Here is a 15,222-nt window from a genome sequence, read left to right as displayed (position 1 = left end):
TTGTCTTATTGATGATGTCTTTTGCCTTGCAGAAGCTTTGCAGTTTCATGAGGTCCCACTTGTCAATTCTCGATCTTACAGCACAAGCCATTGCTGTTCTATTCAAGAATTTTTCCCCTGTGCCCATATCTTCAAGGCTTTTCCCCACTTTCTCCTCTATAAGTTTCAGTGTCTCTGGTTTTATGTGAAGTTCCTTGATCCACTTAGACTTGACCTTAGTACAAGGAGATAGGAATGGATCAATCCGCATTCTTCTACATGATAACAACCAGTTGTGCCAGCACCATTTGTTGAAAATGCTGTCTTTCTTCCATTGGATGGTTTTAGCTCCCTTGTTGAAGATCAAGTGACCATAGTTGTGTGGGTTCATTTCTGGGTCTTCAATTCTATTCCATTGGTCTACTTGTCTGTCGCTATACCAGTACCACACAGTTTTTATCACAATTGCTCTGTAGTAAAGCTTTAGGTCCAGCATGGTGATTCCACCAGAGGTTCTTTTATCCTTGAGAAGAGTTTTTGCTATCATAAGTTTTTTGTTATTCCAGATGAATTTGCAGATTGCACTTTCTAATTCCTTGAAGAATTGAGTTGGAATTTTGATGGGGATTGCATTGAATCTGTAGATTGCTTTTGGCAAGATAGCCATTTTTACAATGTTGATCCTGCCAATCCATGAGCATGGGAGATCTTTCCATCTTCTGAGATCTTCTATAATTTTTTCTTCAGAGACTTGAAGTTTTTATTATACAGATCTTTCACTTCCTTAGTTAGAGTCACGCCAAGACATTTTATATTATTTGTGACTATTGAGAAGTGTGTTGTTTCCGTGATTTCTTTCTCAGCCTGTTTATTCTTTGTGTAGAGAAAGGCCATTGACTTGTTTGAGATAATTTTATATCCAGCTACTTCACCGAAGCTGTTTATCAGGCTTAGGAGTTCTCTGGTGGAATTTTTAGGGTCACTTATATATACTATCATATCATCTGCAAAAAGTGATATTTTGACTTCATCTTTTCCAATTTGTATCCCTTTGATCTCCTTTTGTTGTCGAATTGCTCTGGCTAGGACTTCAAGTACTATGTTGAATAGGTATGGAGAAAGTGGACAGCCTTGTCTAGTCCCTGATTTTAGAGGGATTGCTTCGAGCTTCTCACCATTTACTTTGATGTTCGCTACTGGTTTGCTGTAGATTGTTTTTATCATGTTTAGGTATGGGCCTTGAATTCCTGATCTTTCCAAGACTTTTATCATGAATGGGTGTTGGATCTTGTCAAATGCTTTTTCCGCATCTAACGAGATGATCCTGTGGTTTTTTGTCTTTGAGTTTGTTTATATACTGGATTACGTTGATGGATTTCCGCATACTGAACGATCCCTGCATCCCTGGGATGAAACCTACTTGGTCAGGATGGATGATTGTTTTGATGTGTTCTTGGATTCCGTTAGCAAGAACTTTATTGAGGATTTTTGCATCAATATTCACAAGGGATATTGGTCTGAAGTTTTCTATCTTTTTTGGGTCTTTCTGTGGTTTTGGTATCAGAGTAATTGTGGCTTCATAGAATGAGTTGGGTAGAGTAACTTCTTTTTCTACTTTGTGGAATAGTTTGTGAAGAACTGGGATCAGATCTTCTTTGTGGGTCTGATAGAACTCTGCACTAAACCCATCGGGTCCTGGGCTTTTTTTGGTTGGGAAACTATTAATGACTGCTTCTATTTCTTTGGGGGATATAGGGTTGTTTAGATCATTAACCTGATCTTGATTCAACTTTGGTACCTGGTATCTGTCTAGAAAGTTCTCCATTCCATCCAGGTTCTCCAGTTTTGTTGAGTATAGCTTTTTGTAGAAGGATCTGATGGTGTTTTGGATGTCTTCAGGATCTGTTGTTATGTCTCCTTTTTCATTTCTGATTTTGTTAATTAGAATGCTTTCCCTGTGCCCTCTAGTGAGTCTGGCTAAGGGTTTATCTATCTTGTTGATTTTCTCAAAGAACCAGCTCCTTGATTGGTTGATTCTTTGAATAGTTCTTCCTGTTTCCACTTGGTTGATTTCGCCCCTGAGTTTGATTATTACCTGCCGTCTACTCCTTCGGGTGAATTTGCTTCCTTTTGTTCTAGTGCTTTTAGGTGTGTTGTCAAGCTGCTAATGTGTGCTCTCTCTAGTTTCTTTTTGGAGGCACTCAGAGCTATGAGTTTTCCTCTTAGAAATGCTTTCATTGCGTCCCATAAGTTTGGGTATGTTGTGGCTTCATTTTCATTGAACTCTAAAAAGTCCTTAATTTCCTTCTTTATTCCTTCTTTGACCAAGGTATCATTGAGAAGAGTGTTGTTCAGTTTCCCCGTGAATGTTGGCTTTCTATTATTTATTTTGTTATTGAAGATCAGCCTTAGTCCATGGTGATCTGATAGGATGCATGGGACAATTTCAATATTTTTGTATCTGTTGAGTCCTGTTTTGTGACCAATTATGTGGTCAATTTTGGAGAAGATACCATGAGGTGCTGAGAAGAAGGTATATCCTTTTGTTTTAGGATAGAATGTTCTGTAGATATCTGCCAGATCCAGATTATTCATAACTTCTGTTAGTTTCACTGTGTCCCTGTTTAGTTTCTGTTTCCATGATCTGTCCATTGGTGAAAGTGGTGGGTTGAAGTCTTCCACTATTATTGTATGAGGTGCAATGTGTGCTTTGAGATTTATTAAAGTTTCTTTAATGAATGTGGTTGCCTTTGTATTTGGAGCATAGATATAAAGAATTGATAGTTCCTCTTGGAGGATTTTACCTTTGATGAGTATGAAGTGCCCCTCCCTGTCTTTTTTGATGACTTTTCGTTGGAAGTCAATCTTTTCAGATATTAGAATGGCTACTCCAGCTTGTTTCTTCATCCCATGTCTTGAAAAATTGTTTTCCAGCCTTTCATTCTGAGGTAGTGTCGATCTTTTTCTCTGAGATGAGTTTCCTGTAAGCAGCAAAATGTTGGGTCTTGTTGTGTAGCCAGTTTATTAGACTATGTCTTTTTATTGAGGAGTTGATTGAGTCCCGGATCCAAGATGGCACTCCCTGCCCCTGAGGCAGAGGGCTCCCTTGCAGGGCGCGACCACTGTCCTCTGGCTGGGAGGGTGCTGGATGTCTGCGGCCAAATCCAAATTTTTGTCCATAACCCACACCATCTCCACGACGATGTCCCCACCCCAACTGACCTCCTAAGTCCCTGGGGTTTTGAATCTCTTGAAGGTTAGGTGCAATGTCTCTTAAAGAACACAGACCCGGAAGTCCTCTACTGTATGTGTGTTGGAAGCCTCATATCAGGTTGTGTATGCTGTATGTTTGGTGGTTCAATGTTTGAGAGATCTCAGTGTTCTGGATTAATTGAGACTACTGTTACTCCTGCAGGATTGCCCCTGTCCTAAGTTTCTTCCAGCTTAACCCTAATTCAAGAACGGCTGAATCTGTCCATTGGTTGGGTTCACATATCTATATGTGACTGTTTCAGCTGCTTGTTGGGTCTTTCACAGGGCAGTCATGATAGATCACTTTTTATGAGCCCTCCATAGCCTCAGTAATAATTTCTGGCATTGGGAATTACCCTTGAGCTGAATCCAACTTTAGGCCTGTTGCTGGAACTTCTTTTCCTCAGGTTCCTCTCCATTTCCTTCCATGTAATATTTTTAGATAGGAACAATTATTTTTCAGAGATGTAACTGGGGGATGGCAACCCTATCCCTCATTTGAAGCTCTGTCTTCATGCTGCAGTTAGGCTCTATAAGTTCCCATTCCATAGTGTATGTCATTTCATCTATGGTCCCTCCCGTTTAGTCCTGGGGATCTCTCACCTAACAGATCTCTGGGGAACTCTGGGTGATTCCCCACAACCTGCTATTTTCTGAGTCTACCTGTTTACATTCCTTTTTCTGGCCCTTAGGGCTTCAGTCCTTTTCCCTCACCCAATACCAGATAAGGTTCCCCCCTCCCTCTTAACTCCACCTTCTCCAATTTCCCTCCAAGCTCCCTCCCTCCCTCCCCACTTGTAATTCCTTTCTTCTCTGTCCCAAGTCGGACTGAGGCATCCTCATTTGGGCACTTCATCTTGTTGAGCTTTTTGAGTTCTGTGGACTGTATCTTTGGTATTCTGTACTTTTTGGCTAATATACACTTATTAGTGAGTGCATAATATACATGTGTTTTAGGGTCTGAGTTACCTCAATCAGGAAGATATTTTCTAGTTCCATCCATTTGTCTGTAAAACTCAGAATGTCTTCTATCTTTTCTTCTTCTTCTTCTTCTTCTTCTTCTTCTTCTTCTTCTTCTTCTTCTTCTTCTTCTTCTTCTTCTTCTTCTTCTTCCTCTTCTTGGATATTTCTTAATTTGTATTTCAAATCTTTTCCCTTTTCCTGGTTTTCCTCCCTCCCAGAAACACCCTATCACATCCTCCCTCCCTCTGATTTGATGGGGTGGTCTTCTACCCACCATCAACTCCCTACTCCTTGCCCTCGATTCGAATACACTGGGGCATCTATCAAACCTTCATGTGACCAAGGACCTCTAAATTCTTTGATGCATCACAAGGCCATACTCTATTACATATGCAGCTTGAGCTTTGTCTACTCCTTTGTTGATGGCTTAGTCCCTGGGAGTTCTTGGGGGTGGGGTGTTCTGGTTGGTTGATATTGTTGTTCTTCCTATGGAGTTGCAAACCCATTCAACTTCTTCATTCCTTTAGCTAACTCCTCTATTAAGTACCCTGCACTCAGTCCATTGGTTGGCTGCTAACATCTGCCTCTGTATTTATAATGCTCTGGCGATGCCTCTCTGGAGCCAGGTATATAAGGCTCCTTTCATTGTTTCCTTCTTGGTATCCACAATAGGGTCTTGGTCTGGTAACTCCATAAGGCAAGAATTGTAAGGTTGGACAGTGTCTGAGTGACCTCTTCTTTAGGATCTGCTCTACACTTTATCTCCATATTTACTCCTATGAATATTTTGCCCTGCTACGAGATGAATCGCCTGTTGGGTCAGTCAATGGACTTATCAGTCAGTGAACCACCTTTCCTACAATATCTTCACAAATTTTGACACTGTAGTGCTTTCACCGAAGAACAATTTTTGAACAGAAATTTCGAGAGTGATTTGGTAACTAAGTCTCTCCATTTGAGTGCCTTGCTATTTAATGGAGGTGAATTCTTTGAGTTCTCTCTCCTCGCCATTGGGCATTATGCCTTAGGTCATCCACATAGACTCCTGAGAATGTCTCACCTCAGAGGCCTCTAGTAATTTCTAGAGGGTCCCCTGAACTCCCAACCCACTGAGGCTGCACATTTTATTCATTTTTCTCACCCTCTTGTCTTTTCTCTTGTCTCCACCATTCCTGATCCTGTTCTCTTTTGCCCCTCCCTTTCCCTACCAGGTCACTCCCTCCCTCTGAAAGACATGATTATCTTTTTCCTCATTCTGAGTGGAAATAAATTATCCCCACTTGGTTTTCAGCTTTTTAAACTTCTTACAATCTGTGGCTTTTACACTAGTTATTCTGTAGTTTTGGGCTACTTATATACACTAATTAGTTGGTACATGCCATGCATGTCCCTTTGGGTCTGGGTTACCTCACCCAACATATTTTCTAGTTCCATCTATTTCCTTGGAAAATTCATGATGTCCTCTTTCTTAGTTGCTTGGTATTATTCGATTGTGTAAATGAACCTGATTTTCTGTATTCATTCTTCAGTTTTATACACATCCAGTGTGTTTGAGCTTATGGCTATTACAAATAAGGCTACTATGAACATAGTGAAACAGGTGTCTTTGTGGTATGATGTGGCATCTTTTGTGTGTATGCCCAAGAGAGCTATAGCTGGGTCTTCAGGTAAGAACTGTTTCCAATTTTCTGAGGAACCATCAAATTGAATTCCAGAGTGGTTGAACCAGTTTGAAATCACACCAGGATCAGTCCACATGCTTGCCTGCATGTGATTTGCATAAGTGTTTAATCTTAGAGAAAGATACAACTTCAGGTTCCTTTGGACTTGCATTTACTTTATGACTAAGGTCATAGATATTTCTGTAAGTACTCCTTGGCCATTCTTGATTAGTCTGTGGTGATTTATGTTTATCTCTGTACCTCATTTTTTAATGAGTTATTTGTTTTAAGAAGGTTATCTTCTTGAGTTTTTATATATTTGGAATATTATCTCTCTATTTGATGTGGAGTCCTTGAAGATTTTTTTTCCAACTGTAGGTTCTCAAATTCTCCTATTGACTTTATCCTGTGGACTGTGTCTTTTGTCTTATAGAAGCTTTTCAGTTTTATGATGTACAAATTATATACACATATATGTGTGTATATATATATTCAAATTAATATTAACGTACATGTCTGTTCATGTAAACAAATACACACACATAGAGACACTCACACACACAGACACACAAATATATATATATATATGTATATATATATACATATTCAAATTAATACGAACGTACATGTCTGTTCATGTAAACAAACACACATACATACATACAGACACTCACACACACAGACACACAAAGACACACACACACACACACACACACACACACACACACACATATATATATATATATATATATATATATATATATATATATGGATGAAAATGGTGAAGTCCTTTTCTTGCTAGCATGAGTTGAATCCATAAAACTAGTGGCATCAATTTAAATGGGTCAGAGCATGTGTATCCTATGACTCACTGGAGAGATACTGAAGCATGCTTGATAAGTTAGTTCCAGGCCAGTGAAACAGATACTTCTTCAAGAATAAGATGCCCTAGTCGGCCATCACTGGAAAGAGAGGCCCATTGGACTTGCAAACTCTATATGCCCCAGTAAAGGGGAATGCCAGGGCCAAAAAGTGTGAATGGGTGGGTAGGGGAGTGGGGGGAGGGTATGGGAGACTTTTGGGATAGCATGGGAAATGTAAATGAGGAAAATACCTAATAAAAAAAAGGAAAAAAGTGTCCAAGATTTGGAAATGCAGTAAGATTGTTGGTATTCTCTCTCTAATCTGGTAGTAATGACATATGGTGCATGTGTTGCAAGACAGAGCAATCCTGTTCTCTGTTGTGCACTAAAAATGATACAGACTAGGTGCTAATGCCTGGCAAAGGAAACACATGCTACCTGAGCCATTAATCTAGGAGCCAGCAGTGAAGTTTTCTATAGCAACATAGAGATAGGTATGTCACCCAAGAAGAGAGTGGTGAAGACCTACCTTCCCAAATCAGGCATATCATATTCTTACCTGTATTACACACAGTTTTGGAGAAAATAGTTAAGTGTCAATATTTGCAATAGGACAATCGGATCTAAGCTAGTTTTCATACTATTTGAATAAGAAATGCAAACACTTTAACACTTTGGTATGTTTCATTTGAGCTACTCACAAGAACAATAATGACTCAGAGGGAGCAAAATTACTGAAAATCACTCCAGTATGGGAAATAGCCTAACAGGTTGGATAGTGCCTCTTCTGGGCAGATTAGGGGATTTGAGCCTATTCTAACCAAGTACTTTGCTCTGAGAAACTTCTAGAAAGTTCAGTATGCTGGAATGTCTCAGAAGGACTTACTAATTATATAAACTTGGGAAAGGAGGAGACTAGTACATCTGATCAGTTTCAAGAATTTCAGGTTTGAGATGTTTATGTCTGGAGTTTTAAGAAGCCTCCCTTTAGAATAGTGTGCACTTAAAGAACTTCTGACCTGGATGAGGAAGGATCAACTCAGAAAATCACTACAAGATAGAAGCATGTTAAATATAAGTTGGGAGTTTGAGCTTTGACTATTGCCATAACTGTGACATGTGCATTACCATCATTTTGTACCAAATTGTTCTTGTCGTTTATTAGATAATATCTTTATTTACACTTCTACATTTCAAAATTATCCCCTTTCCAGGTTTCCCAATGAATTCCCTTATGACATTTTCCCTCTCCCGGCTTCTATGAGGGTGTTGCCCCACATACCCACCCTCTCCTGACTCCTTGACCTGTCATTACACTGTATTAGGAGACTGGTATTCACAGGACTAAGGGCCTCTCCTCCCATTGATGCACAACAAGGACATCCTCTACTACATATGTGACTGTAGTCAGGAGTCCTTCAATGTATACACTTTGGTTGTTGCTTTAGTCACTGGAAGATCTCAGGGGTCTGGTTGGTTGATATTGTTGTTCCTCCTGTGCAGTTGCAAAATCCTTAAGTTGTTTCAGTCTACTGTTTAACTCCTCCATTTGGGACCCTGTACCAGTCCCATGGTTGGTTGTGAGCATCTGTCTCTGTATTTGTCATGCTCTGGCAGAGCCTGTCAGGAGGTAGCTTTACAAGGATCCAACCAGCATAAAATTGCCATGGTAAATATTCAGTCACAACCTAGTATGCCTACATTGGTTTTTAAAGAGAAAAGTTCTACTAAGCTTATGTATGTCAATAATTTTTTCTCCAGTCTGTGGAACTGTATAGAAAGAAGTAGGAGGTCCCTGTGATTGAAGATAGACCTTAAGATTTGAAAAGACTATGCCATTGGCAGTTACTCCTCTCTGCTTTGTCTTTGTACCTAAAGATTTGAACTTTCTGCTACTGCCATTCCTTCATGCCTACTATCACGATTTCTCCCATAACAATCATAGATTCTAACCTGTGAAACCAAAAGTCCCACATGAAATCTCTTCCTGTTTAAGGCACTTTGATCATGGTTCCTTGACACAACAATAGAGGGACATTTATTCCACAGAATCAATTTTTAAGTTACAAATTTGCATTAAATAGAGCTAGTTTTGCCTGACTTACAAGGATTTTGAAACTATTGTGAATCTGAAGAAGGGTTTGCAACTACAGTATGTTCAATAATAATGATTAGAAATGCAATGTGCCAGATTTCACTGTCACTACATTAAAAAGAACAGGTCAGCATAGTCCAATGTTATCAATGAAAACTGAAGCCATTACATACTGCTTAAGTAATAAATGCACTTAAAAAGTAGAATCTGATTTGGGTGAATTACGGTTATGATCTGTTCTTGGATTCCTTTTGCGAGAATGTTGTACAGTATTATTGCAGCCCTATGCTTCTAGGATTTCAAACTTCTAAAACCATTTTGGAAAACAATCTGCTGTTTCCTCACATAATTTAAAATATTTCTGCTTGAAAACCCAGATATACTTCTCCTGAGCATATTCTACAAAAGATGCTCCAAATTAGAACAAAGATACATGCTGCACTATGTTCATAGCAGGCTTATTTATACTGGTCAAAAGCTAGAAACAACTGGGTATCTTTCAAGGAAAAAATGGAAACAGAAAATGTGCTATATTTCCACAAAGAAGTACTACTCTGCTATTAAAAGTGAGCTTCATGTTTAGTAACACTGCTGAACATTCTGTATTACCAAATGATAACCTTGGTACACAAATTGCCCAAATAGAAGATTGGGTAAGGCCCTTGCATCACCCACTGCAATGGTGAAGGTACAATGATGCAGAACTCACAGCTTACCAATACTACTCAAACCACTTCTCAACATTTCACAGAGATGTCTTAGTTTGCCAATGTCAATGCTCTATGAAAGGTTATTGTTGTGCAAATATAGATGTAAAGACATTCTGTAAATAAAGAACATGACTTTGTGATATAGAACGTTCAAAAAGCTAAAACAAAGTTATTATTATCAAGGAAAAGACACAAGATGTGAGGGCATGTGACCTGATATAGGGCATCTCTATAACCACAGTGCAGGGGTGTACTTGGCCTACCCAGCTCTTCTAGACATCCTGCTATGCAGTTCTGCTTGTGTGAGAAAGACAATCATCCAATCTATCTTATAGTGTTATTCTGACTGAGATCAAACTGACAATTCTCCTATCTCAACCTTTAAAATGCTGGAATGCTGGTAATGATATCATGCCAGAATAAAACAGGAACTTCAATCATAATGATATTTTTGTTCATTGAGGGTGACTCATGAAGCAAGAGGGGGAAATTTGGTGGTTTCATGGCTTGACAGAGAAGGGGGAAACAGTACGAATTGCTGAGACTGGCAATTATACAACTGAAGTTGAAATATTGAAATGAGCATTGTTCCCAAGTCATACTTTCTGGAGATTTCAATGAGGGAAGTTCAAGAAGACTATAAAAACAAATTTAGTGATGGTAGATAAGGTATATTAACAGAAACTAACAGGTTTGTGTCTGTATTCCTGTCAATTTTGAATCTAGCTACAAAGAGTAAATCCAGGCTAAAAAGAATGAAAGAATTCTGAAAAATATTCGTGAATTCTAGCGATGATTGAAAGGAGAATATGTTTGTGTGGGGTGTATGTGTGTGTTAGTTTAGGTACATTACATTTAGGGATATAAAGGCATGGATATAAGGTCAGAGATCAAGTTTAGTCATGCTTTCTCAGATAATGCTATACAACATTTTTTGTGTAACAAAGTTTCCAAGTAGAGTAAGCTGACTAATGACCATTAGTAAGGATTATACATGTCTTTGTGTTCTGATTACTAGGAGTATATGAGTGTACCATGTCCAGAGTTTTTACCTGGATTCCAGGATAGCAACTAAACCCAATTATTCAAGCTCAATATCCAGGCACTTTTCTCACTGTGATATCTATTCTCCAGTACTCCAGTTCTATTTTCATTTTAGAGTTGTTCAATTTCTGTTGTTTAATTTAATTTTATTTTATTTTTAATTCATTTTTTACACTCCGTATTTTATCCTCCACACCTCCCATCCACCTTCCAACTGCTTCACATCACACACCTCTTCTCCACACCACCCCATCTCCAAGACGATGATCCCACCCACACCCAAAATGAACTCTAATCTCCCTGAGGCCTTCAGATTCCTTGATAGCTAGGTGCATCATCTCTGAATGAGCAAAGACTGTGTAGACCACTATTGTATGTTTGCTCAAAGACTCTTATCAGGTGTTGTATGCAGTCTCTTTGGTGGTCAACTATTTGAGAGATCTCGGGATCCAGATTAATTGAGACTGTTGGCCCTCCTACCGGATCACCCTTCTTCTCAGCTTCTTTCAGCCTTCCCTAATTGAACAAAAAGGGTCAGCTGCTTCTTTCCATTGGTTGGGTGCAAATATCTAAATATGACTATTTCTTTTTTTCATTTATTTATTTAATTTATTTTTAATTAGGTATTTTCATCACTTACATTTCAAATGCTATCCCTAAAGAACCCAACACCCTCCCCCTTCCACTCACTACCCACCCACTCCTAGTTCTTGGCCCTGGCATATCCCCATACTGAGGCATATAAAGTTTGCAAGACCAATGGGCCTCTCTTCCCAATATGGCCGAATAGGCCATCTTCTGCTACATATGCAGCTAGAGACAGGATCTCTGGGGGTACTGGTTAGTTCATTTTTTTTGTTCGACCTATAGGGTTGCAGAACCCTTTAGCTCCTTGGGTACTTTCTTTAGCTCTACCAGTGTGGACCCTGTGTTCCATCCAATACCTGACTGTAAGCATCCACTTCTGAGATTGTCAGGCTCCAGCATAGCCTCAGAAGAGACAACTATATCCGGGTCCTTTCAGCAAAATCTTGCTGGTGTATGCAAAGGTGTCAGCGTTTGGAGGCTGATAGTGTGATGGATCCCTGGGTATCACAGTCTCTACATGGTCCATCCTTTCGTCTCAGCTCAAAATTTTGTCTCTGTAACTCCTTCCATGGTTGTTTTGTTTCCAATTCTAAGAAGGGGCAAAGTGTCCACACTTTGGTCTTTGTTCTTCTTGAGTTTCATGTGTTTTGCAAATTGTATCTTGTATCTTTGGTATTCTAAGTTTCTGAGCTAATATTCACTTTCACTGAGTACATATCTTAAGAGTTCTTTTGTGATTGGGTTACCTCACTCAGGATGATACACTCCATGTCCATTCATTTGCCTAGGAATTTCATAAATTCATTCTTTTAATAGCTGCTTGTTGGGTCTTTTGGTAGGAACTTATGATATGTCACTTTTTGGGAGCTCTCAATAGCTTAAGGAAAAGTGTCAGGCCTTGGGCCCTCCCCTTGAGCTGGACCGTACTTTGAGCCTGTTGCTGGACCTTCATTCCCTCAGGTTCCTCTACATTTTCATCCCTGAACTGTTTCAAACAGGAACTATTATGATTCTGAAATGGGGCTGTGGTTTGGCAAACTCATACCTCACTTGATGTTATCCTGTTGGCTTTATAATTTCCCACTCCCTACTATGTGGCATTTCATCTAAGGTCTCTCCCATTGAGTTGTTTTAGTCTCTCATCTCCCAGGTCTCTGGTGCATTCTGGAGGGTACCACCAACCTCCTATTTCCTGAGGTTGCCTGTTTACATTATTTCTGCTGGTCTTCAGGTTTTCAGTCTTTTTTCCTCACTCAATATCAGATAAGGTTCCCCTCACCTCCCAAAAAATTTCCCCCCATCCTGTCCACTTTTCCTTCCAAGTACCTCCCTACCTCCCTACTTGTGATCTCTTTCTTCTCTCTCCCAAGTGGGACTGAGGCATCCTCATATGGGTACTTCAGTTTGTTTTGCTTATTGAGTTATGTACACTGAATATTGGGTAATATTTTTTGGAGGGATGTAATATCCACTTATTAGTGAGTAAACACCTTGCATGTCCTTTTGAGTCTGATTTACCTAACTCAGGATGATATTTTCTAGTTCCATCCATTTGACAGTAAAATTCAGGATGTCCTCATTCTTGATAGCTCAGTAGTATAACACTGTGTAAATGAACCACATTTTCTGTATCCATTTTTCTGTAGTGGGACGTCTAGGTTGTTTCCAGCTTATGGCTATCATAAATAAGGCTGCTATGAACATAGTGGAACATGTGCACCTATGGCACATTAGGGCATCTTTTGGGTCTATTCCAAACAGTGGGATAGCTGTGTCTTCAGGTACATCTATATCCAGTCTTCTGAGGAACCTGCAGATTGATCTTAAAAGATGTATTAATCAGGATGAAGGTGTGCTCTCAGCTTCTGGTACATCACTACAAATGTTATCTGCTGCACATATCTCCCTCTGTACGTTGCTATATACTATAAACAATTACATTAACTCTGTCCAGTCATTGTGGCAAGCAATGGTAAGTTTAGCCAGTATAGGTATAAGCATCGGGAACAGGAATAGCCTCTTTGAAATGATGCTTTACATACAAACTTTGTATACTTTTCTTCTTTTATATAGGCAAACCAAAGTTAATAATAATAATTGATATGATATGAACATATTGATCTATCTGATAATGTATAGTCTATTTTTGATGAACACTGTGACAGCCTTCTTGAGAGTATTGTTGGAGCTGAGATAAAATTATTTTTCTTTTGATTTGGAACCTAGCTGTCCACTCTGCCAGGGCCACATTTAGACTAGAAGTAAGCCAGAGCTGTCATATTTGATGGTACTTAATGGAACAAAGATTTCTCAGAAAGTTACCAATGTGGGTAGCATGCCTCAAATACTTTGTGTACAGTAAAAAGAAATGCATTGAAAGACACAAAGTAATGTCACCATGAGCAAATGCCAGCAGCAACAGTACATTCAATCCACTAGGATTCAGACACTGGGATTACAAAGTAACACATTTAAAATAATTTTGCTTGTTATTATTCAAGAACAAAATAACAGGATAGGCACACATGTCTGTTGTGCAAGCAGTTGATAGATTGAGACATAAGAATTAGGTGTTAAAGGGTAGCCTGGCTGAGTAAATGCCTATCTCAAAAGAAAGAAAAATTTTGAAACATGTTTAAAGATATAATGGCCAGAGCAGCACATAGTTAACTATAAGCACTATTTTATGACAAACACAAAATTATTTGGGGGAAATCAGTACTTACTGTTTCTGAAAACATCAATACACCAGCAAATGATAAATGTTTCATATGAAAGCTGAGGAGTTGATTCTGAAGACTGAGTGTTCAATGGAGATGAGAAATGCAAGAGACAGGAGAGAATGAAAGTCAGATTAACCCAAACAAAAGGTGTAAGAAAAGGTCTTATGGAAATGTACTAATTAGTAAGGTTATAGCTGACATCACAAAACATGAGTTATTAAATGAAAATCAAGTACAAGTCAGGGTCCACAGAGGTCTCCAACACAGCAGACTATATTGCCTCTATACTTGCTTACTCCGAGTAACTACATGGTAACTCCATATTGCTGAAGTCACAACACACTGTGACACCACAACATAGACATTTAATCTCAAATCATTCAGGAAACATTTGTCCTTTGACTACCTATGAAAAGGTCAGAAAGTATATTGAAGTCTACTGGGAGGAGTAAATATATCAAGGTCTTTGTTCCTATCATACCTATGTACATGCTAAGAAAGATATGCCTAGTAGAACCATCGTTAGGGGAAACTTATTGTATTCTTACTGGATTTGAAGCATTTACCACATGAGGGATGTCATGTTTTAAATTCTACTTAAGTCAAAAGTCTATGACTTGAGAGAACATAGACCCTAGGAAGGAATCTTCTATACTCTTCTGTTACATGGTCATGTGGGAAATTTGCTTTATTAATCATTTATGTTTATTACCTAGACCTAGTTAGGATTTCAGTGCTGTGAAGATACCATGATCAAGCATATCCTATAAGGGGCAACCTTTAATTGCTTTGGCTTACAGGTTCAGATGTTCAGTCCCTTATCTTGGTGGGAGCATGGCAACATCCAGGCAGATGGGGACTAAAAGAGGAGCTATAAGTTCTTCAACTTGATCCCTAGGCAGCCAGGAGAAGATTGGCTTACATTTGGCTAGGATAAGGGTCTCAAAGATGCTCACAAAGTCCAGATAGAAGATTTCTGAGGCCTCTACAGAAGTCCCTACTCTGGACCAAAATTTAACAGTCCCATTGAAGGAAAGATTGTGTTACGCAGAAGACGTTTGAGAAGGAAAAATCCATTCAGGAAAGACAAGAGCCCTATGAAGGAACCTATTGATAATCTCACTCCTGAGGAAAGGGATGCAAGGGCAGTTTTCTGTTTGCAATTGTCAGCAAGAAGTCCACCGAGAGATTTGGAAGAATTGTTCTCTACAGTAGAAAAGGTTCTAGATGTGAGGATGGTTTCTGATAGAAATTCAAGACTTTCAAAGGAATTGCCTATGTGGAATTTGTTGATGGCAGTTCAGTGACTCTACCAAATAGATTAACTTGCCAATGAGTATTAGG

At 39.1% G+C, this 15,222-nt stretch overlaps 1 pseudogene; it reads left to right on the top strand.

The window, feature by feature from the left end:
* The window catches only part of LOC110287991 (RNA-binding protein 39-like), a 50,970-nt pseudogene that overhangs the window by 34,871 nt on the left and 877 nt on the right, over positions 1 to 15,222 (top strand).

This window comes from Mus caroli, unplaced genomic scaffold (assembly GCF_978045245.1).
Source record: "Mus caroli unplaced genomic scaffold, Mus_caroli_1 scaffold_7, whole genome shotgun sequence".
Lineage (NCBI taxonomy): Eukaryota > Metazoa > Chordata > Mammalia > Rodentia > Muridae > Mus > Mus caroli.
Note: the sequence above shows the minus strand (reverse complement) of the source record. Positions and strands in the feature narration are given on the sequence as shown.